Source organism: Calypte anna, chromosome 8 (genome assembly GCF_003957555.1).
Source record: "Calypte anna isolate BGI_N300 chromosome 8, bCalAnn1_v1.p, whole genome shotgun sequence".
Classification (NCBI taxonomy): domain Eukaryota; kingdom Metazoa; phylum Chordata; class Aves; order Apodiformes; family Trochilidae; genus Calypte; species Calypte anna.
This window is the reverse complement of record NC_044254.1, coordinates 19,955,308-19,978,226: the sequence shown is the minus strand read 5'-3', so window position 1 is coordinate 19,978,226 and position 22,919 is coordinate 19,955,308. Positions and strand designations below refer to the sequence as shown.

The 22,919-nt window shown below is 41.1% G+C and overlaps 1 protein-coding gene across 5 annotated transcripts in view; it reads right to left on the bottom strand.

The window, feature by feature from the left end:
- PTPRF (protein tyrosine phosphatase receptor type F) overlaps positions 1 to 22,919 on the bottom strand; it is a 381,207-nt gene that overhangs the window by 273,202 nt on the left and 85,086 nt on the right. For 4 of the 5 annotated variants that reach the window (XM_030454976.1, XM_030454978.1, XM_030454981.1 and 1 more), the window contains exon 2: positions 16,372 to 16,452. The gene's annotated coding sequence lies outside the window, so the exon portion shown is untranslated. Of the gene's footprint in view, positions 1 to 9,575; positions 10,193 to 16,371; positions 16,453 to 22,919 lie in introns of those variants that run through there. The other variant, XM_030454977.1, reaches the window with a different exon arrangement.

The following is a 22,919-nucleotide window of genomic DNA, read 5'->3' as shown; positions in this document are numbered from 1 at the left end:
TCTGCCCTGTGTTTGACCTGATGGCATTGCAGACACAAGATAGGATCAGTAATTCCCTAACAACTTAGGAAACAATAGAGAGCAGAATATGGAGAGTGGATTATTTTCCTGAAAGTTCTTTTAACATTTTCCTGTTTATTCTAGGAAAAGGTTCAGAGCAAAGTGTTCATCAACAAACTCTCATGAGAACAATATGAGATGGTACATGCTTAGATAATGCTTCCTGGACAACAGTTGTTCAAGGCAGAACCTTATTTTAATAAAAAATAGCTTTAATAGAATGTTACAAAGCCATCATGGTTAAGGCTCCCATTCCATCTCTTAGAGCCTACAGATCACTGGTTGACATGAAAAAATAATGAAGCAATGGTGAAAAAAGGGTACTTGGTAAAATATGTAACATGGAGAGTACTTTCTTTCCCTTTGCCTTTACCAAGTGATTAAATAGAGGGATCAGAGGCTCAGATTTCAACAACAGATGTTTCATTCTGAAGGCTTAGTCCTTCCTGGCCAAAAACTTTGACATTTTACTAGATTGATTTATTGATCAAACTAAGAATATGTAACCCAGGTAACTTTTGTTTTTAAATAATGAGATCATAGTCTGACTCGCAATGTACTTGTTATTCCTACATCACCAATGAGTATAGTCTTTATTATCAGCTTCTGAAATCCTCTTTATACAGTCTGGTTCTTCAGCACCATGTGATTTGAGCTCACAACAGCACTAAAGGGTCTCCTCTTAAAAAGCTATTCCCAGTTCAAAACTGCCACAACATATTTAAAAACTATACAAGGAAAAGGAAACAAGCTGCACTGTAAAGCTTCTCTTCACTATATAATTGACTTAGCAATTTCCATAAACCCCAGTGAGAAGTTACTGGTTTGTCATTCTATTCTCTTGCACAAACCAGATTTTGGGAAAATGCATTGAAATGGCCAATTTACTAATTCTGCCCTAGGTACTACTTCAGTAGCAGATGCCATCTAGCCCAAGAGAATAGTCTCATTTAAAGAAGCAAAATGCAACCACACAGCTACTCTAAATTCAGTGCAGATCAACCACCAAGGAAGTAATATTTATGAGGGCATGGGAAAGGCCTGTGTCACCAGCACAGATGTGATCCAAATATCTCATCTACACCATCATGAGGTGCTAGTAGGTGTAACATGCAATCTTGAAACATAGATATAACACAAGGCCTACTGTATCTTAGTATGATTGCTGGAGACTCCATTAAGGTCATAAATACAGTGATCACCAACAAGAAGTTCAAGGGAGAGATAGATATTCTCCCAGTAGGAGAAAATGCTCTTAACAGCTACCTGTGGGATTATGAAAATAGACTACTTAAGTATCTGCTGCTTTTAGTGATATTGTAGTGCCTGGCAGATCTACAAGAGTTCTCAATTTGAATGTGTGTTTGGAGTGCTTTTTCTTTACCAAGGGAGTATAAACACTAATCTTAAGGGAGGAAAAAACAAAGCAATCTATCCAGCATGGAGAAGAGACAGACTCCTTAGCCCACCAGGGGCATTAGTAACTTCTGGCATCAGCATGTTACAGGAGAGAGCAACATTACATCATTACAGTTGTCACTTCTGAGGAGTGGCAATGGGCAGGGGTGCCTGAAAACAAAGACTTCACTGACCCAAGGACCTCCCCAACCACGTAAAGCAGAGAAGAGGAGATTAAGTGCCATGAGAAGCAAAGGAAGAATAATCCTGCAAACACCACTGCTGAAAGCATTCAAAGAAAGAGAATATTCTGCCTAACCACTACATGTAATTCTTCTCCCTGAAACTACACCTTTTTTTTTTTTCTGTTTGCACTTTCAAATTTGGCATTTTTTTCCCTTTACCTGTGAAGGAGCTGCTATATCAAATTGTTTACAGAAGTTACCATTTTTATCATTCCTTCACACCTGCCATGTGACTAGCATAAAACTCCTTCTTCACTCTAAAAATACTTTATACTACCCTGTTTGGTTATCATGAAGACTTTCACAGCTATCAGTGAGACCAAGATACACCAGGTAAACCCAGAATTACAGACTGCATCTTAGGTTTCTAGAAAACAAAGGTTTGACTGATAAACATGTAACTATTTCTAAAAGTAAATATTGCAGAGAAACTGTGCTGGTTAGTGAAACTGAGAACTCCACGCTACCAAAAATTAGAGGTAATTATAATGTATAAGGCACAGCATTCAGAGTGTTAAATCACCTTTAATTATGTTTTCTGGATTTGTAACACTGACATTTAAATTCCTACCACCACACTGATATACCACGTTAAATCCAATATGCCAACAACTCTATTCTGAATCACCTTGAAGGCTTGCAAAACAGAGCTGTGTTTGAACACATTTATCTTTTTCCTTACACTCTTCCAGCTATTCAGCAGGATCACAATGTATACTTCAGGAGTCATAATTGGTCACCAAAGCAACAGCCTGGATGCCGAAAAGCAGGATTTCAACTTGACTGCGCAGGGTGGCAGGGAGAGAAAGGTGACCACAATGCCTCCATTGTATCCTTGATCCTGAAACTCAGCCCCACGGCAAACTACAAGTCATTCATGTGCTGAATCCAAGATGAATAACTGGGAAAGTGACTGCAAATGAGACTTTGTTTTCTTTTAACTTCTGTTACTTGTACTAGTAGCATTTAAAAGGGTCTGGATGTTAGTCTTAGGCAGTAACTGGAGAGATGAGAAAGATCCGTGGCAACATTTTCATCTCCAACAGGGTAGAAAACGAAAAAAAAAATCTCTTCAATCAATTCTCTTGAAGTTGTCAATTTTCTATTTACTACCAACCCTGAGAAAGGGAGGTTTGCAGCACAGTTAATGCACAGCACTGACAGCAGGTCTTGAATTCCTTCCTCACATAGAAAAAACCAGACATTTACATACCAGAGGCCTTTTCTCGTGTTGTCAGCTAACAGCAGCTGTACAGATAGTATGGCTGTATGGATACCCACTCATCATAATATTATTGCTTAACCTCTAAACAAAGAGCTTAGGTATATTTCCCATTGATATACTGATAGAAGAGAACTGAGGGAGGTTATTTGTTTTCATGTCTTTTTCCCCTATTTAGTAATGTCCTTTTCCTCCCATAATCCAAAGCAGCTGTTTATCAGGTTTCGCAACCCAGCTCAAAGAGGTTAAATTCAGAAATTCCCCTTGCTTGACTCCTGTTTAAAAGGTGTTATATCACTCCCTTCACAGTTTGTGGTTCAAGCACTGCAGCTGCTAAAAAAAAATACGTATTTATGCACATACACACATTATTAGGAATGTTTATATTGATTCAACCATGACAAAGAACTCCTGCCCCAGACAGACAGCAGCTCGCTATGGTTCAGCTCTTGCAGAGCCAGCACAGTGCTGGACAGCCCCAGGCTGAGGATGGGAATGTTTCACCAGCACTTTTCCTGTGCCTGCCTAAGCACCCACACACAGTGCCTGAGCAGTGGTGAATAAATACCCTTTTCCATCAAACCCAGCTCTTAACTCTACTGCTGGGGAACAAAGAGGGATGAAGGGACATAGTGCTGACATCCCAGTGAGGGCAAAACTCCCCTCCATGCAGTGGTTGTGAGCAAGCTGGGCACACAGAGGGATGAGGCTGGCAGGACAGAAGCACCTGGAATCTGCAGACTCTGGTGCCTTGCCAACAGCTCCCACAGCTGCCCTGGGTGTAGTGAAAGTACTCCTCTCCTCTGGGTCCCAGGATATCAGCACAGCTTTGCAAAAAGGATCAAGCATGTGAGATTTTTCACTTTCAAAACCTCCAAGCAGCTTCCAGCTGCTCCTTTTAAACCTGCCACTGCCGCGTGTCACATATTTCCTGCATTTTCCACCCATAAAAACAGAGCTTCAGACACACTGCAATAAACACTGGAGCAGCAAAAAGCTTCTTTGGTTCCAACTGGCAAATTGAGAAAGATGCTCTGTCACAAAGTGGCCAGTGTTAACCCTCACAGCCCCAGAAATATTAGGCATTAAGAAGCAGTAGAAAGAATTTAGAGTCAGTCTTAAAGGATTTCAGAAGCGAGTTGCCTAGAATTTTTCCTCTGTGAGGTTTCTACAGCTGAATACGTTGTTGAAGGCATGTTGTCTCACTATCAGAGAATGAGAAAAAGCCAGGTCTATTTAATATCTCTGTAACAAGTCTGCAAGAGCCTTGACATGCACTGTAGGCAAAAGGCAGGACAGGTCAGGATTTCTTATATTTTTCTTTGGCATCACCTGAAAACATAGATAAGATAACAAGCTATTACCTCACTCGTATGAGTAACGCTTAATAAAAGATTTGATTTGACCTCATTATAGCTGCATTGGAGAAACACATCACACCACCAGTAAATAACAAAACAGTTAACACCAACCCTTTCCAAAGTGCTTCATCTGTATCTGCCATCCCTAAATACCTCACAGTCTGCAAATGGGATGATTTTATTGTTTTTAAATACACAGAGGCACACATTCCTTAATTATACTCTAAACCAAGAACAAAGGTTGTGTATACGCTCTCAGAGAGAAGGAACCATGCAGTCACTGTATGTTCTGTAAACAGCTCCCATCACTTCGACAATTACCAGTAGACCTTTAGACTTATGCATCTCTTGGCCCCTTTCATATTGGAAAAACATCATTAAAACAGATTAAAACTGCTGTTCCAGTCAGACCGCTTAGCTAATGCTTGAAGAAAATGTGTACCTGTAATTCTCTCCTTCAAAACAAATGATAATTTCAAATGTTACTTCAGACTCTTAATCTTGGAAGACAATATTCTCTCTAATCAAAGATTGCTAAATCTACTGTCTCTTCTATTAAAACTGTGTACATGCATAATCACAAAACTTTTTCAAAGAAACTATTTTAGGATGGATAAACATAGCAGCTTTATGTGTCCAAATATTCTAAGTTAGAGGAAGTAAATTTAATAAGAAAAAATGTACATGAAGTATAGTTTTACAATTAATACCTGCTTTATCTCTTTTTTTTAATTTTTTTGTAAGATGACATTTAAGCTATATGCATGTATCAGAGTCCTTTATCTCACAATGCCATTTCCCCCTGGAGCATTCTTGTCTCACTTCAATAAAATATCAGCACACAAGGGCCTGAAACTGGCTTTACCTGTAGCAGAGGCAGCTCCCAGACCATCAAATTGTAAAAGCAATGGAAAAGCAGCAAGAACAATATTGACAGACCAGCTCTCCCACACTTCCCTTTCTGCTCTACCATCACCTTCCCCACAAATTAGCCTTTGAGGAGTTGATGGATAATGATCCATACCAGTCTTTAGTCCTCAAAAAAGTGGGCCTCGAGTACTTAGAATTTTGGAGTGGGTTTTCTTTTTCCTCCAGTACATTAAACTTTGATTCATACTTTGAGGAAAAGATCAACTTAGCCATCAGTTTAATTCACTTATTTCCCTAGAACTTCAATAATATTCAGGGGGTTTACTCAATGTGGTAGCTGTCCAGAGCTGTTTCCACAGCTCTTAAGCTCCAACCCACAATGCTCATCCACAACCAACACTTGGGGTATTTGACCACTGAAGCTCTGGCAAGTCTGGTGACCAAAGCATCACCATATCTACTTTTTTTAATTTTGAATTAGTTTCATCTCATTTGCACTTCCTTTTTATATCTGAAGTAACAGACAATACATCCAGGTCTTCCTGCAAAGGGGTCTTGCTGTAGCGGTACAAAATTAAGGACAAAAGTGAAACACTAAAATACCAACTTAGTTCAACAGGACACTGGCTGTCCTACTTCCATATCCCAAGAGGTTGTCAGGGATGTACTCGGGGAACAGAGACATCCACTCCCAATTTATCTATGGACTGTGGTTTTAACCTTGAGCCTATATTGAGGGCTCCTAGGAAAGAGCAATGGGCACTCCTGACCTCAGGACATCAGTGTCCTCAGCAGCTGAGGGTGCACCGGCTCTGCTGTCATTACCAGGTGTGTTTAATTACTGCTATTCCTAGCAGTCAGGGAAGGGCTGGAAGGCACTTACTCTTCAAAGGGAAAAAGGCTGCATGGGGCAGCACAGATCATGTCAGCAACTGTAAATACTTGGTCATCTGCAGAATCATGGGAATTAAACAACAATTTTGAAAGTGCTCATTTATTCCTCCCTGACCACACCACACACACAGGCACCTGTGCTGACCCTATCACCATGGTCTCCTCAGCGTCTCCATTCCTGTGGTCTGATTGACAGGCAGCACAAAGTAAACACGGAGCAATCCAGGCAGAGAGGCACGCTCATGGGTGGTGCACAGAGCACATTCATACATAAAAGCAAACAAAACTTCAACCAACTGTTATTTTTATCCATATGTAAACAATAGGACACAGAGAAAGTAAATCTCCTGCCCTGCTCTTGCTGCAAGATTACAAGAAGAGAATTATTTAGTATTGCAAAAGAAAATAAATTCCTTAAGAACCCAGAAAATCCAAGTCCTACTCTGGAGGTGGGCTGAAGCAAACTGGAGTGCAAGATACTCAGCCATTCAAAGGGCTGCCACAAATACGGAGATTTCCCAATCGATCAGACCATTGTATAATGGATGCAGCTGCCTATGCCTGCTTAGATGTCAGGAAGCAGCAGAAGGGTTGAATCAGCACCAGATCTCCAGACAGTGCTAAGAACAAAAAGTGAGGAAAGACCCAGCCCTCCATTGCATTGGGAGGCAGGAGGAGGCTGTGACTGGGAAAAAAGGTGTCTTGGCTTCTCCAGGGACATCCAGAGGGGTGAGAAATCCTGGACCGTCCAGGGAAACTATGCTCCTGCCACCAAAAATAGGTGCCTGTGTTGTTAAACTGGGATTCAGAGACTCTCTCCTGTTTGTGAACAGGTATCACAGTTTTCTCTCTTCACTGGACTCATGACTTGCTCAGATCCCATTCAGCTTTTCAAAGGACAACGAAAACTCATGACGTCCAAACAAAAAATTTTTACACATCTGTGCTTTAAAGTAGGTGGTTAAGCTACAAAGAGCTATTCATTCTGCACAGTCACTGGTCCTTGCCATTCCCATAACAGCGTGACACCCATCTAACACATACAGACACCTATGTGCATTAATTTAATCCACAGTTTCCTCTGCCCCTGGATAAAGGACCAACTTTAATCCTACACTGCTGCCACAGTGACAAGAAAAGCTCCAGAGGAGCAATAGAAAGAACTTGTTTCTCCACCTGAAAGCATCCCTAATTAGGAAGTGATGGATGCCACTAGTAAAAGTGAGTGATGTTTTTCAGAAGCTCTCTCATCTGTAACTGCACTGTTTTCAGATAAAATAACCCTTTCTGTCAGACAGTGTCAGGAATGTCTACAGCCAATCAGTCACTCTCTTATCCAGCAAAAAATATGACGTTCTTGTCATAACATCTGTAGCGTACATTTTATCAGCCTTTCTTCTTTGTGTTCCTCATCAGTTAGGGTCTTCAAATCCAGCAACAGCAACAGTTCATGCTCCAGAGATAAACTGGCAAATTGCAGCTTCCAAAAGACTTAACCCTATTGCATGTGGAACAGCCCTTCATTTGAACACAGTACCTTTTACAACAGCATAAAATGCTATTTGCCATCTGGAGTTAATGACTATCAAATAAAACTCAGGAGAAAGCCCTGCTTGCCACTCCTGTGTGTTGTCTGGCAAAGCAGAACCACCACAAGAAACATCCTGGAAAAAAGTCAGCAAGATAAGTGGGATCATTTCAGACTAGGATGCTATAAAATTTCACACTGTAGCAATCTCATTTACAAGACTTCAACAAATATTAAACATGGAAAACAAATATCTAACACAATTAACTGAGATTACACATATGGTCTAAAGTCTCTGTGCCACTGTTTAAGAACAGCTCCAGAACTACACGAACGTACAGAGTGTCACAGTTATCATGGGAAATAACCTCTGGACTCCCGCACCTCTGAACAAGTTGGCCATGTCAGCTTCATGACACCAGTTCACCCACAATAACAAGAAAATCCCAAACCATCAGTGTGATTAAGGAAATGGGGACAGATGAGCAAGACAGACCATTCGTCTTTCAGAATGCATTATGTGGTCACCTGTCAAGCAACCTGGCTATGTTTTCAAGTGATTAAATCAGACCTCAGCAGACACATTAGTGTCATTTTTTCAGTATTCTAACCCAGAAAAGCAGTTGCACTGAATTGTTGCTAAGGTTCATGCACCAGACCACCATGGCAATGTACTCCCCTTATAGAAGTTATCTTACAAAATTGGATGGAGCTTAAGAGAAAGTTAACATTTCATAACTTAAGAGCCATTCTTAATCTTTAAACACAGCAATGTATATTAATATTTAACCACTGCATGTTAGGAGATCACGTATCACTATTACAAGCTCATAGCTACTACTTTTGCAAAACACTAAGAAGTAGATGCTGAAGTCACTGATCACGTTTTCTATTTATTGTGGTGGGAAATAATCAGCTTGTCTGATTATGTACATGTTTATTATATTACAAGGCAACTATCTCCTTTGAGCACCCAATCTAATCCATCTGCTTGGTGCAAAGGTTTCTTTAAGGCTATGAAGTTAAACACCTGTATCTTAGTAAACATTTTGGTGGTTCTAACAAAAGAAAATGCTGAAGCACTGAAGAAATTTAAACATTTAATTACAGTGTTTGCTCTTGAAGTCTGATTGAGAAAACAAATGTGTGTTATTAAGAGACACTACTTAAAGGGAAGCAATCTCAGTAATACCTGGCCCTTCTGAACAACTGATTAACATTACCCAGAGAAGCACTGTCATTGACCTGAAAAACTTATCATTCAAAAATGTCACCCTATAAAGAAAAGGAGAATGGAACCAGTTTATTGAACCTCATAAGAAAGCAGATGGGTAGGGACTTCTGCAGGTACCTACTCCAAACCCCTGCTCAAATGAGGGCTAGCTGAAGTCAGACCACGTTGTTCAGAGCCTTTTCAAGTACCTCCAAAGATGGAAGTGTCACAGCTTCTTTGGACCCTTGTTCCAGTGCTCTTGTCTCAAGCTGAACTTCTGTGACTTCCCTGCTGCATCCTATCTATGCTACACAGTCTGTCCCCTTGGCTGTGGTCCTCTTGAGGAGCTGGACACTGTCATCACCCCAGGCACCTGCTTAGGGTGGGTGACCATGCTCAGAGCCTCCTTCCCCAAGCTCAGGAAGAACTGTTCCCTTGGTCTCCACTCACACACTTCCAATCATCCATACAGTTCTCCACCTGATTCATTTGAGCTTTTTGGCACCTTTCCTGACTTGCTGATGTCCTTCTCTTGCTTGTGATCATGGGATCCGAGTTACAGCCCTGCCATGAAATGTCTGTCCCTTGATCAAGGCAGCAACCAAACACTCAGTTCCTCATCCACAGGCTGATCAGCCCTAGCTCCAACACCCTCCACATCTCATTTGTCCTCCAGAATCCAGCCACATCCAGGAATGCCCTCAGCTGATCCACATTCCCTTGCAGCTGGACACAGCTCCATGTCTGGTGTCCTGAGCAGGACTTACCCCAGCAGAACCATTACCTTTAATAACAATTCTTTTAACACACTCCAGATGGAGGTTGTCCTCTTTGCAACTGTAGGCTTCTGCGTGGGTGCTGATCCAGCACGTGTCCCAAAGCACTCTTCTGTGGCTGTGAAGCCTAACCATGTCCTCCCCATTTTGTATTTCTTCATGTCAGCTCATAAAGTTATATGATGCAGATTTCCAAACATTTTTCATTCTGCCGTAGACATTTAATCCTGAACTCTGCTTCACAACGCTCGAGCCCCTCTGCTTAGACTTACTTGCAGATTTACTAAGTATTCCCGTGTCTACATAGTAAAGAGAACAGCAAATAAAGCTCAGCCCAAGACAAACAGGGGTGTATTCACACAATTCCTTGTGCCATCCCCCTTCTTCCTCTGATTTTCACAGCGAGTTATAGGTAGCCACTCTTCAAATATGGTCTTTAAACACGTTGCTTGTTTACCACATAATTAAATATATATTTCCCTATTCTACAGCAATGCTACAAGAGGCTATGTCAAAAGTTACTGAAGTCAAGGTAACATCACGAATATTGCTCTCAACAGTCCTTATCTTCTTATCCTCCAGATTCCTAGAAACTGATTAAAAATTTCATTCCAATTCTTCAAGCACTGCAGTTAGACTAACTAGTCTGTAATTCTCTGGATCTTCCTTTTTCCAAGGCAGGTACTGCATTTGCCCTTTTCAGTCCTCCAGGACCTCTTCTTGCTCTTCAGAATTTCTAAAAGATAATTGTAAATGGTTCAAAGGTTGCTTGGCTAGCTGCTGATGTACCCTAGGGCAAATTTCATCAGGCTCTGACTATTTGAATATACCTATCTTATCTGCTTTTTCTGATCTATCCTTTTCCTACTCTGCACTTTACTCCTACCACCTTGCTTAAATTAATTTTAATTAATGTGAAGAGACACTCAAGCAATACAATAACTACATGAAACTGACTTAATATTTTTCCTTTCAGCTATAATGTTAGCAAAAAAACATCCCAGAATATTAATCTACCATGACTCTAGCTTTTTGGAGGTTCAGAAGAACATTTTAAAAAAAAAACAAACAACCCACAATCAAGCCAGATTAAAGACTATACATGGTTTAGCCTAACTTTCAGCTGAGATGTCTGAAGGTAGAACATTAAGAAGTGTTAATAAACTGCTTGTCTGCAAAGAAGCATTTTTTTTAAATGTAACTGCAGTTTAGAAGTGACTCTTTCAGTGACTAAACCAGCCTTTTGTGGTTTGATACATTAAAAAGCCAACACTTCCCCAGAAGAAAAAAATATATGATAATCACACATGTGGTTTCCTGTAAGATTGCCTCAGTTATCCAGCTCTGATGATTGCGAGGGGTAGGGTACCAAATTAGACTGACCACTGGTCCAAACCAGCACAGAAACTCCCACTCCTCTGAACACAGACGGGTATCTTGAAGTGCATTATGATTTTAATGCACCCATCTGTTCTAGCTATAATGTACCTTTCATCAACTGGAAATTACCATCCTCATAGCTGAGACATAGCAACTTATTACAGGAGCATAGCTGGTCTGCTTGTATGCAACCCAAACCAGACAGCCTTAGATCATCCTCTGTGATTTCTATTTTGTTTCTCAGCAAAAGGAACTAGACATGGTTGTATACTGTTTATCACATCTCAGCTGAAGCACGGTAACTTCTTAAATTGCTCCATTTCCATCCTCAAAGATGTATCAGTCTCTGCTCTGTGATCCCCGAGGCAGGAGATCTAATGTTAATGGAGCTTCTGGCTGTCATTCTCAAAAGCAGTTAGTGATCTGAATGTCTCAAGTTCTAGTGTACTCAACTTGAAGCACTTTAAAAGGTCCAGTTTTTCAGGAGATGTTGAACACTCAGAAACTGCTGGGTGGTGGTTCCCCCGCAGTGTTAAATCCAGAATCCATGTTGCCTCATGTTTTTACCTAGAAAAATCTTTCACACAGCTAAAGCTCTAGTACTAATCAAAAAGAAGAGAGAAAAAAAATCCTTTTCTTTTGCTGGCTGTGATGCAAACCTCAACAAATCCATACATTCTTCCCTTTACACAAAATACAGCCAGTGGCTCTTGAATATGGATCTGTGTGTATTTTCTTCCAGAGTGATACTGTGAAAACCTTCTCTTACAAAATACTATAATCAGCTTTCAGTGAAACCTGCTTTACTGGACATAATAATAAAACTCAGTTTCCAACACTGCCAGGCTAAAAAAACCGCAATATTTCCAGCCCATGTATACTTCCACAGAAATGCAACCATCAGTAATCCTTGTATTGCTGCTTGCCTACCCTGAAAAACAAATCATAATTAGCAGAATCCTTAGAATTTATCCTTGAGCTCATAATGAATAGGAAGAAGGTATGAACAGAAAGAAGAAACAGACCAGTGGAACAATGACAGTCCCTGCTGCTCCTCCTTATTCTATTAAAAATTCAGACTCTTTTTCAGTCAGAGGACTTTGGAATTGTGCGACTGTTCAATCACAACTTGGCAAACCTCCTTATTCCAGGCCTCTTTAGAAATCCAGAATTTTGCCCAAGAGGACGACAGGATCTCTTGGTGTGGCACCTTGCCCCCAAGAACAGCCTGGCACAGCCCTAGAACCAGCAAAGCCAGCAAGGGCACCAGGAACCCCAGCAAAGTCATAACTGGTTGGGTTTTAATCCACCATCCTGCTGGGCTCTACTTCAAACCAGAAGTCTAACCAATGCTGGCTGCTCTCAGCCAAGCCTATGCTGATAGTAGATGGAATGAAACTGAGTTAATTAGAGTTAAATGTATCCTCAAAGGCCATCTAGGTACCAAAACTCCTTATGCACATTAACTTCAGTAGCATGTATTTTTAATGAGTTCAGCACTTGTCTTGGGTTTAGAAAACACACACACAGCGTGGCAGCTATTCAAACCCATTGCGCCAGAGCGCAAGCAAGTGCTGACTCTGTGGGACGACAACATTATGCTGCCAGTTATGGTGATTCTACCTTTATTGCATAACCCTCAGAGAGCTAAATTAATTAAATAGGTAAAGTGACAAAACAAAAGCCACCTACCAATATGCTGATTGTATAATAGAAAAGGAAATGAAAAAGACCAGAGGGCTAAAGCTCATGTTCAATTTTGTAAATATGGTTAAACCTTGTAACTTCTCCAGCTTCTCCTGATACTGTTTTTCATAAATTCACTTTTGGAAACATATATCCCTGTACACAGCTAAGGCGTGCATTTTCAAAGCTGGGATTAGTTTTACCAGTCCAAATTTGGAGCTTTAGACCCTACCCTTCCCTCTCCTTGCGCAGTCTCCAGCACGCACCATGTGAAAGGAGGTAAATGGCCAGCAGTCATGCCCCTTGGGCACCCATAGCACTCCACTCTTTAGTAAATGACCTGTAAAGACTCTTGAATCCAAAACAACACATATAGCCCTCCATGAAGAATGCTGAATTACACCACCAAATTCATCTGATATCCTTTTGAGGCTGTTATTTAAATATAGCCAGAAAATACTGCCTGCCATATTGCAGAGAAAAGTAACAGGTAACTCGTCATTTTGCAACAAGTGTTAATATTTACTGAACAATTTGGCATTAACACAATCAAATTACTTTGAATCACATAAGCTTTGTGCCAACATTTTGTAGAAATACATAAGCTGTATTACAGAAAAGCCCTTAAATTAGAACACAGTACTAAAATGCATTGTCCAAAATGCAGATAAATTAAAAAATAAAAAGGAATAGAAGAGGACAAGGTGAACAGGTAACAACCATTTTATGCTTTAAAGTCAAAACAAATAAAATTTATTGTGCAGAAGCTTCAGTTTTAACTATGATTCCAGTGTCCATCTTTCAGTGTTAACACTGCATATACAAAAATCCCCCTAACCATAATGACACAGAGATATATAGCATTTCCCTAGCAATAGCCAATTCAAATGAAGAATACTGTGGGGTTTTTAATTTTTTTAAAGCAGTCTTCATTTTAATAAATTTAACTTCAGGACTGTAACATTCAAAGAGAAATTTTACTTATTTTTTTACATTTCTGATCAGCAACCATATAACAATCTCAGTTTAAATGAATTGCAAAAGACTGCTTCAGGAGGCACTGCAGTCTTCAAACTCCTAAAAGCTTAATCTGTATGCTGATAATCTAGGTTACAGTTTATCTTCAGGGGTTCTCCCATAATATCATTCCTTGATGCTTTAGATTCAGCCTGACATAACTGAAGAGGTTTCCTTCTCTTTCTTTTCCCATTCATCTGATCAGCAAAAGTATACTTTTTTTTTTTTTTCTTCCCAGGTTCCCCTGCCTCTCCTCAAATCAGATGGACTTTATTAAGGAAGGTATTTTAAAAGAAAACCCTACAGATAAACTGTGACCTGGATTGGGGAGATTCTGCCCAATTTATGTTCAAAAATATTTATTTACTTTAAAAGATGTTATTGCATGCCACTCAAACCATACTTTCAGCCACATTTTGTATGGTCCAAGTCTGTCATCTTTTATTTCCTAAAATCTGACTTCACATTAAGAATGACAGAAGAACTTCGCAGGGTCAGTTGGAAGCATACACAACTGTATATACCAAAAAAGAAGTGCTGTAAAACTGAGAAGCCCTGAAGGACTACTGCTGTGCCAAGGAGCAGCATAACCAAGCTGCTGATCTGCTCCCATGCAATGTTGTCACTGCTCTTGGTTCAGTTTTTGTCACCATGTAGCTTTCTCCCAGGGGGGCAGCTGTCTCCAACCTAGGACTGCTCTAAGATGCTTCCAAATGCAGTATAAAACTATATGCAAATGACAAGTTAGAGTCCCAGAGATGACAGAGACTCATTCTCCCGTAATTCAGATGCTGTCTGGGTTTGAGCCTCATAGGCTTAACCCACTGCTGGGATAGCTCAGCCCTGCTGCCCATCCCAGCCTGGTTTGAAGCTGATAACTCCAGGTAAGTGTGCAAAGGGGTGGAGGAGCTGTTGAGGAACAGCTGGAACCTGGCTGGACCTCTGAGTGCTCAGCACCTCCTCACCTCCCCTCTCCCAAGCTGTGAGAAACAGGAGCACAGTCTTCAAACTCTTTCTGCCCTTCAGTGTGCTCAGCAGCCTTTCTGAACACTGCCACATATGTCCAAACACAAACCTGCCAGCCCTGGGCGCCCCTTTGAGGAAAACAAGGCATTCAATATACCATGCCAAGGCCTTAATTCCTGTCCTGATGTTTCCATGAAACATGAAGTTTCTGAAACTGGCCCTTGCATTTGTGCCATCTTTGTATAACCTCTCAAATAGCACATTCCACCACCTGAGCACCATCTCCCACTGCACCTGCCATTGCCCAACCCAACATCATCCATGCCTAGCAGGATCTACTCCAAAAGGCTTTAAGCCCAGCAGCTCCCTAGCAGGCTTTCCTCCCCTCTCAGGAACACACCAACAGAACTTTCAAACATCAATATGTGAGGATATACCTACTGTGAGTGCTTCCATCTCCCCTTAAAAGCCAAGACCAGTTCCTGGTTTTAGAGAAATCTTGTTTGTTTCAAGCATCAGCATCTTAGCTAATGAGTTTTTGCTTCCCTTCTACACTCCACAAATACGGGGCTGAGTAATGCATAGCCTAATTGACTGTTAAGGTCACTAGCAAGCTCTTTAATCTTATTTAGCACACTTTGAGACAGTCCATGAGTCATTAGGGCTTCATTCTTGGGGACACAGACACATAATATACATTAATAAAGGCCATAAAAGTAATCCAATATGTGTATTTTACAGATTGCAAAACTAGGAGGATGGCATTAAATATTTCTTTGCAATGTTATCATTCTGCAAATGCTGCTTATTTAAATATACAATAAAAATATTTAATTGTGAGAGCCTGCTAGTATCTTTAGAATTCATAAATTGCAATAGGTCTTAGAAAATTCCTTAAGCAGTAGAAGGCGCGCCTTAAATACCAACTCGAAGGGAAAAAAGGGCTCAGGGAGATCTATCTTAAAAATTCCATGCCGGAAGGTGAAAAAAAAAGACATTTTTCAAGCTGTTATTCGTTATATTCGATTTTATTATGTCAATTGTAATTCAGTGTGCGCATACGTGTCAGGAACTTTGTGATACTTTTGAAAGGGATCAGCATCACTAATCAGGCACTGAAATCCAATTTCTGGGAGAATCTGGGAGCTCAAAGCTGAAAATTTTAGCTGGCTTAGAAAGACCTCTAAAAAATCAAGTTAAACAGTAATTACAACTAAATGTGCTTGAGAAACTTTACACCTGTCTTGACATGAATCAGATCTTTGCATGAATGATGAAATTCTTGGCATTGCTTTAGGTGATTGGGATGGCATTAGCTTAGGCAGGGTAAGAATTCAGCAGCCACAAGCCTAGACAGGTAGGATAAAGAAGTTACTGACTCAAAAAAGCATGACAGCTTATCTGTTGAAAGTCTAAAGATGTTAATCATTTAACATAAACAAATCTGCTGATATTTTTAGAAAGGCATTTCAACTCCTAAGTAACAACGTTTAAAAAAGGACACCAGTAACCCTAAACATATTTTCCATGGGTCCTTCTAGATTGTTGCTACTAAAACTCAGACCAGGGGGAGTGATATAAGAAGAAAAAAAAAAAGAAAAAAAGCCATAGACGGGTAGCTGGGTTAGGACAACAAGGAAGTTGCAGGTAACCATTGTCTAACTGCTGGCTGTGCTACAGGCTCCTCCTGCAACCTTCATCTCCCTGTGTCTCAGTTCCCAGTCTGTGAAAACAAAGATGACAGCTTTTTCCTACCTCACAGGAACGTTCTCAGAATAAATCCATAAATGCCTGGGAGACACTGAGACACCACGGTGACAGAGGCCATAAAAATACCTAGGAAAAAAAAAACCACAAAAATAAGTGTTATAAATGACCATAAGGGCAGTGACGTTCAGAGACTAAATATAAAGGTGCAAACACACAAATTCTTCATCCTAGGAATAAAGCACTTTGGTTCAGCACATATTCCCATCCAGGCACTTTTAAAACTGACAGCATGGGACAGTTTTCCCTTTCCTACTTGGCCATGGCATAGTCATAATAATCCACCACCACACACAGATACAGACAAGAAAGGGGTTTCCTTTAAGGATCACTAGCTCAGATCATGCAATACAAGTATCATATCCAAGAAACCTGATTACAGCAACTGACCCCACCATATGAACAATGTTCTTCCTCAGTGTCCCTACCCAACACCTACTTCAGAACTGAGTTCCTTCAGCAGTTGAAAAACTTATAATTTTCAGCTTAACATTTATTCCTGAACAGCTTTTATCCATTTGTTTTCATGCCAACATTGATCCAGCAGCTTAAACAGCTTTTCCCTCTCCCTGAAGTTTATTTCCCTGACGATAAAAATGAATTATACCACCTCCTTGTCAGGGCTCATTTTTGCAGTTCAAACCAACCAAGCTCTTGGAGTGTTATCTCAGGTGATTCCCCATTCTCGACGTTACCTATTTCCTCTGTTCCTGCACTCCACTGTCTCCTGCCCAGCACCACCCTTGTGGCTCACACTCCCCCTGTGACTACACAAAGTCAAGATGCATTTGTCCAGCTGATAACTCCTCATTCCTACCCAGCTCACAACAAAAGTTTTTCTCTTAATGTCTCCTAAGGACATGACCCTGTATATAGAGATACGTCCCTCTTCCATTGCTCCAGGTATCAAGCTATTTCTGAAAAATATTTTGATTGAGCCCTGAGCCCTGACTGAGCCTCTGAGCCCTCAGGGCACTCCTCCACAGTGCCTGGGACATTAGAGAACACACATGATTTCCCCCAAAACACACCTTGTATCTTGAGTGTCAATTCAGGCTGGCAATTGACGGGTTAAGCTCAATTACACACCGTTAAGCATAGTTTAATGTGAGCCAAATGAGTGCAGCCCTCAGAAGGATAAGCAATTCAAAATTATGCAAATGCATAGAATGCGTTATTTAGTCTTCATAATTTACAAAGTACTCATTTTGTAAAACAGCTTCAGTGCTCAAAATTTCAGAGAGTGTGACAGTGCCCCGAAATCCAGGCCTCTGATGATTGCTGCACCATGCATGGACCACATCCTTGGGGGGGAGACGGGAGGAATGCTGCTGGTTCACTTCAGCTCTGTGGTGGGACACAGGGTCAAGACAGGCTGTCTGCTGCCCCATACATGTACAGATGCCCCTACCTACCCTCTCACACAGGCACTACCTGGAGACCCTCTCTCATCCCCTCACAACCTGAACTGATTGGGATACCAAAAATCCCCTCACTGTTTTTCATTCTGAGGAGCGAGGGCAGCTCCCTTCCTCCTGGCTCAGGGAGGAAGCAGCTCCTCCTGAAAGCAGCTTGTGAACTGGTTGGACAAGGACCGGAGCTGGTTGGAGAGGAATGGCAAGCTCACCCCTTCCTGCTGGCTGTCTGCCACCAGATCTGACTGGGATGCATTGGAAACCTCAGCCCAGGGAACCAGAGTACACTTGCCTTTCAAAGGACTTGGGTCCATTTAAAACTGTACTCTAATAACCTTGGCAAACAAATATATTATGCAATTTTATGTTGCGCAGCGTTGACTTCAATGACTCTGTAGCAGTGCTTACTCCACTATATTTACTTCTGGCACATACTGGAAGCATTTGCTGCAGTCATTCAGAGCATGTTTCTGATTAAAACATGGAGGTCCTACCCAGCCAATAACTATGCACAGTACTCCTCAATTGGCTTTTCATAACTCTGACCATTGTTGTCCTTCTTGTCCCTGCCTACAATTTTGTAGGTTCCCCCATCTCCCTCTAATACAAGGTCACAATTGTCTACCCCAATATCTCTCCCTCAGTGTCAGGTCACCAAGTCCCATCTTCAGCTGTCCCACACTGTCAGTTCTCCATCCCTTGGGCCACAATTTTAGAAAAGAACTGTGGCACCTCCTGTCAGGCTCCCTGGAATTTGAGGAAAGATCTCTGTTACATATGCACACATCCATCTTGAAACCCATGACCCAAGACTAGCATACTAAATGAACAGATAATAGATTACACAAATCTGTTTGCTCCCTTCCCCCACGTCAAACACAATGACCATTTGGGTACCTGCTCTTTTCACTCTCTTCATCAGCCAGTCTTTGAAGGATGAATGGCAACCACCATTCTAGCCAGCAGCAAGTGGTTAGCTAAATCTCAGGATGTGTACACAGAGAAGTATACTTAAACTACTTAAATGACAACCCTTTATTAAATACATAAAAATGCTTGAAATTCTGTAAGCCTGCAATTTAAATTAATATCCTTCCTTAAACATATCAGTCTCTGCTGCTAATCATTGCAGCACTTTTTAATGCATTTCTTTAGAATTTAGTATTTGGAAGATATATGGAATTTCCTATGGTTTTAACACACACAGTTGCAGTCTGTTGCATGCACATACATTGTCTCCCAAAAGTAGAAGCAGATTTTTGTTTTCAAGATTTGTTTCAGATTGATGGTTTTCATAGTAAGGGCAGTCCAAGTCAACCATTCTCGCTCAGCTAAACCACAGTGGCACTACTGCTAGAAAAGGAAGAGGAAACACACCACCCAAAAAATTTAAAATATTTTCTACACTGGAGATATTAAGCCAGCAAAGAAAATTAGGATGAGGTTAGAAAATACTCTCACTCATACCAAGCACTGCTTAATTTGCAATTTAAAACCCCCGTAAATCCCTGCCCCAACAGGACCTGTGCCCACTGACGTGACATCTTACGCTCTGAACGCCTTTGCATCTGTTTGTCTGACATGTATATCTGAAGAATTACATTTATTTGTTTTTAGATGTCATAGACAACTTTATAAAACAGATGTTTTGCTTAGGCAGACAAAGGGCATATAAACATTAGGCATTTGCTGTTGAGGGGTAAACATTAACAGAAAAAAATTAATCAGCAGTGACGATAGTTGTAATGTCAGTTCACTGGAGATAACCTCCTCCATGAAGCATGCTGCAGTCTCCATCATGCTAATTTAGTTTGTTAGAAGCTTCAAGTGACTACTACAGGGAGACCACACCAGTAGTTATTTAGCACACCAAATTACACTTTCTTCCTTTAAAACTAACAGCTTCCAACACACACCCAGCTTCCCCCCCTCCCTCAAGATAAACTCAAGGCCAGCAAGAGGAGGGGAGGCTGCAAGAGCTTCCCCGATGTGCACAGCAAGGGCAATGCTGGGCATCCCCTGCAGCACCCGGGCTGAGAGCTCAGCCCCTCTGGCTGCCCCTGGACACTTCTGAAACCCAAAGCACCAGCCCTTTGCACCACAGGTTTTGTCACCTTCCCCAGGTCCAGAAGAATATTTTCTGAAACTCTTCAAGGCTGTCTTTTTAATCTACGTGACAGTATTTGCTGAAGAGGCAATACCAATATCCATGAGCAGTTCATGCAGCACTGACAACAGTAAGGAATTCCTCACTTCTTGGTAAGCTCCCATGCTGGCTGACACAGCAAGAGTCACTGTGAGAGGCCAAGAAAAGCTGCAACTTATCACAAGAAAATGGCAAATTGTGAAAAACCTGTATTGCAAGGTTAGCTGCCTAGGCACAGCTTTAATATAGCTCCATAAATACCTCAGTATAACACTGACAGAGGTTAAAAACCTATTATCTTTCCCAAATGACAGTCTGAACATATGTTCAATCAAACACCCCGCCCCACCAAGCTACAAAGTAGATTCTGCTCTTTCAGTTCCACAAATACAAACCACAGGGAGCATTTTAAATGAAAGCATTATGAAGATTACGTTAGGCAAGTTTGATCTACTGTAAAACACTCGCACACAACATTAAGAGGGGGAACAACCTTTAACACCTGCTTTCTCTTCAAACATAGCATTATCTCCGTGCATGGCTTGGCTCTTAACAGGATGAAATCTCAAGCTAAATTGCATGGCTTACTCCACCAACAAAGAATACTTGAAATGTCTGGGACCTAGTGGCCCACTAATATCAAACTGGTGAGAATATTCTTCTAAAAGCATACACTCTGCTGAGCTGCTTGGCTGCCTGCCTCCCCCAGCACAGCTCCACACAGAAGAGAAGGTTTTCATCCTGGTGTGAAATGTTGTGACACAAGAGAAGACACGGCAGCTGGGAAAGGACGGCACAAGCCAAGCAGTGTTGAAAGTCATCATCATAAATATTCACAGGCAGGCTGATTTGTTTTCTTACCGATAGTGCATTGTTATTCACAAATATTAATTAGTTTCCAAATACCACCTGTTACTCAGCCCTCCCCTCTGCCACGTGCCACAAGGCTCCCTGGCTGCAGAGCCTTCCAGCCCCTCTGTGCTGCTCAGAGATTTAATGATGTTCCAACTTCCACTGTTCGCTCAGCTACTGGGAGGAGAGGCAGAGAATAATTACTTACTTATGTCTTTCTCTGTCGACCTCTCTGGAGGATGAAACGAGCAGCTCTAATGGTCTCTGAAGGGAGCCTGGTCCAGCTGTCTCAGAAGGAAAGGACGACGACAGCACTGGCAGGTCTTTGGAGTGGAGAATGGTTTTAAAGATCCAGATTTCAAAGATCTCACTAAGGGGAAAGTTCAAACTCACTCTCCCCACTGGAGGGAGGAAAGCTAATGCCATCACTAGTGCTTCCAGCAATTGCTCACACTTTAGACAGAGCTGAGGCACCAGGAATTGCTTGTAACATCCTGCAGTATAAATAAATCTCACTCTGCCAGGAGGAAAGCTGCTACAAGCCTAAGCAATTTTCTTTGGATTTCTTTAGATCACTTCCCTCAAAGGATCTCTCTGAAGGTACACAGGACTCCTCATCCTCACTAGAGACAATTATTGTGTTCTCTCCTCCTAATTATATGCATGGTCTATAACATGAGAAAGTAGAAAAGAGCACTGATGAAAATGGGCAGAGTACTGATAAAATGCATGAGTTAGTAGCACACATAAGGTTGGAGAAGTGAGGCAAATGAATGAGTACTGTCTTGGTCTCTCTAAGAAGCCTGTACGTAAGATCCCTCAGACCTCTGAAACATACTCTTTCTGTTTGCTGTCAAGCAGAGATGACAAGGGAGGATGAGCTTATCTTGGTGAATTCAAATACAAATAAAAAAGGACTTGGACTAACTCCTTAACATTGGGCTCACACCTAGCCCCACTGGAAGAGATGAACCTGAAGCACCCTCCTCACAGCTGCCAGCTGAAAGACTCAGGCTTCAAAGCTCAGAATTTTGCACTTTCATCATCTTTGGTAGGGATGATGCTGCCTTTGCAGTGCAGATGCAGCATGAATGTTGTTACCCCACAGCTGATAGACTTGATATCAGGGCACAGACATCGGCTTGTACACTACCCAGGAAGGAGACAATTTATTCAATACACCTTTCTACAACTTCAGATTTTTCTTACCAGGTACACAGCATGATTTCACTGGTAGTGAAATCTGATTACTTTTTCATAGTTTTTTTAAGTTCTTATCCATCATACCATCAGCTTTATAGAACAACTACAGAGTAGAACAAGTACTAAATAACAGATTTTAGGTGAAAAATCAGAGCAGTTTTTGCTGGGAAATCTAACTACAGGACAATTTAAGCTTGTCCTCATTGAATATAGGATGGGGAGTTGCATCCAGAGCTTGCTATCCTAAAACTCCAAATAGAAAAAAAAATGTAGTAGCAATAACCCAGGACTATCAGGATTTTCTGAGTTTGGTTAGCTTTACATTCAAGCTCATAAGATTATAAAACTCACAACTGGAAGGGCAAGAAACACATGAGAATGTCTAATGTCACTTTCCTGATGACTGATGCTGAATTTCTTAGGGACCTGAATGGCTGAAGCTGAAGTTAAGCTTCACTAGAGCTATATTTAGTTCTGCACAAATACAAATTAGGGAACGCTTTCTTCCCAGTTACTAATGCAGTGTGACAGGAAACAATTATTTGCTCAGAGTCTAATGTTACCTTTGGTGAATATCTGGCTTGCAGAAATCTTATGCTGTGTAATAAAGAACCAAACTGATATTCTGCAAATCAGTGAGAAAACTCATTTGAGAAGAAGAAGAAACATTTGATTTGCACATGTCTGAGCTACACTGGTCTTAGCTATGTAGACAGAGCTAACGTTGAGGCTTCTTTCTTTGATAGTGAAGTACAAAGTGTGTTTGTTTTCAGAATCATATATTAGTTTACTCAGAAACTCTGTGGCTATTTAGAGAATATCTCAAAAGTGTAAGATGGAGCTGGGCAGAAGGACAGAACAATTTAAAAAAAAAACAACCAACCAAACAAAAAACAAAAACAATCTGTCCTTTTTGATTT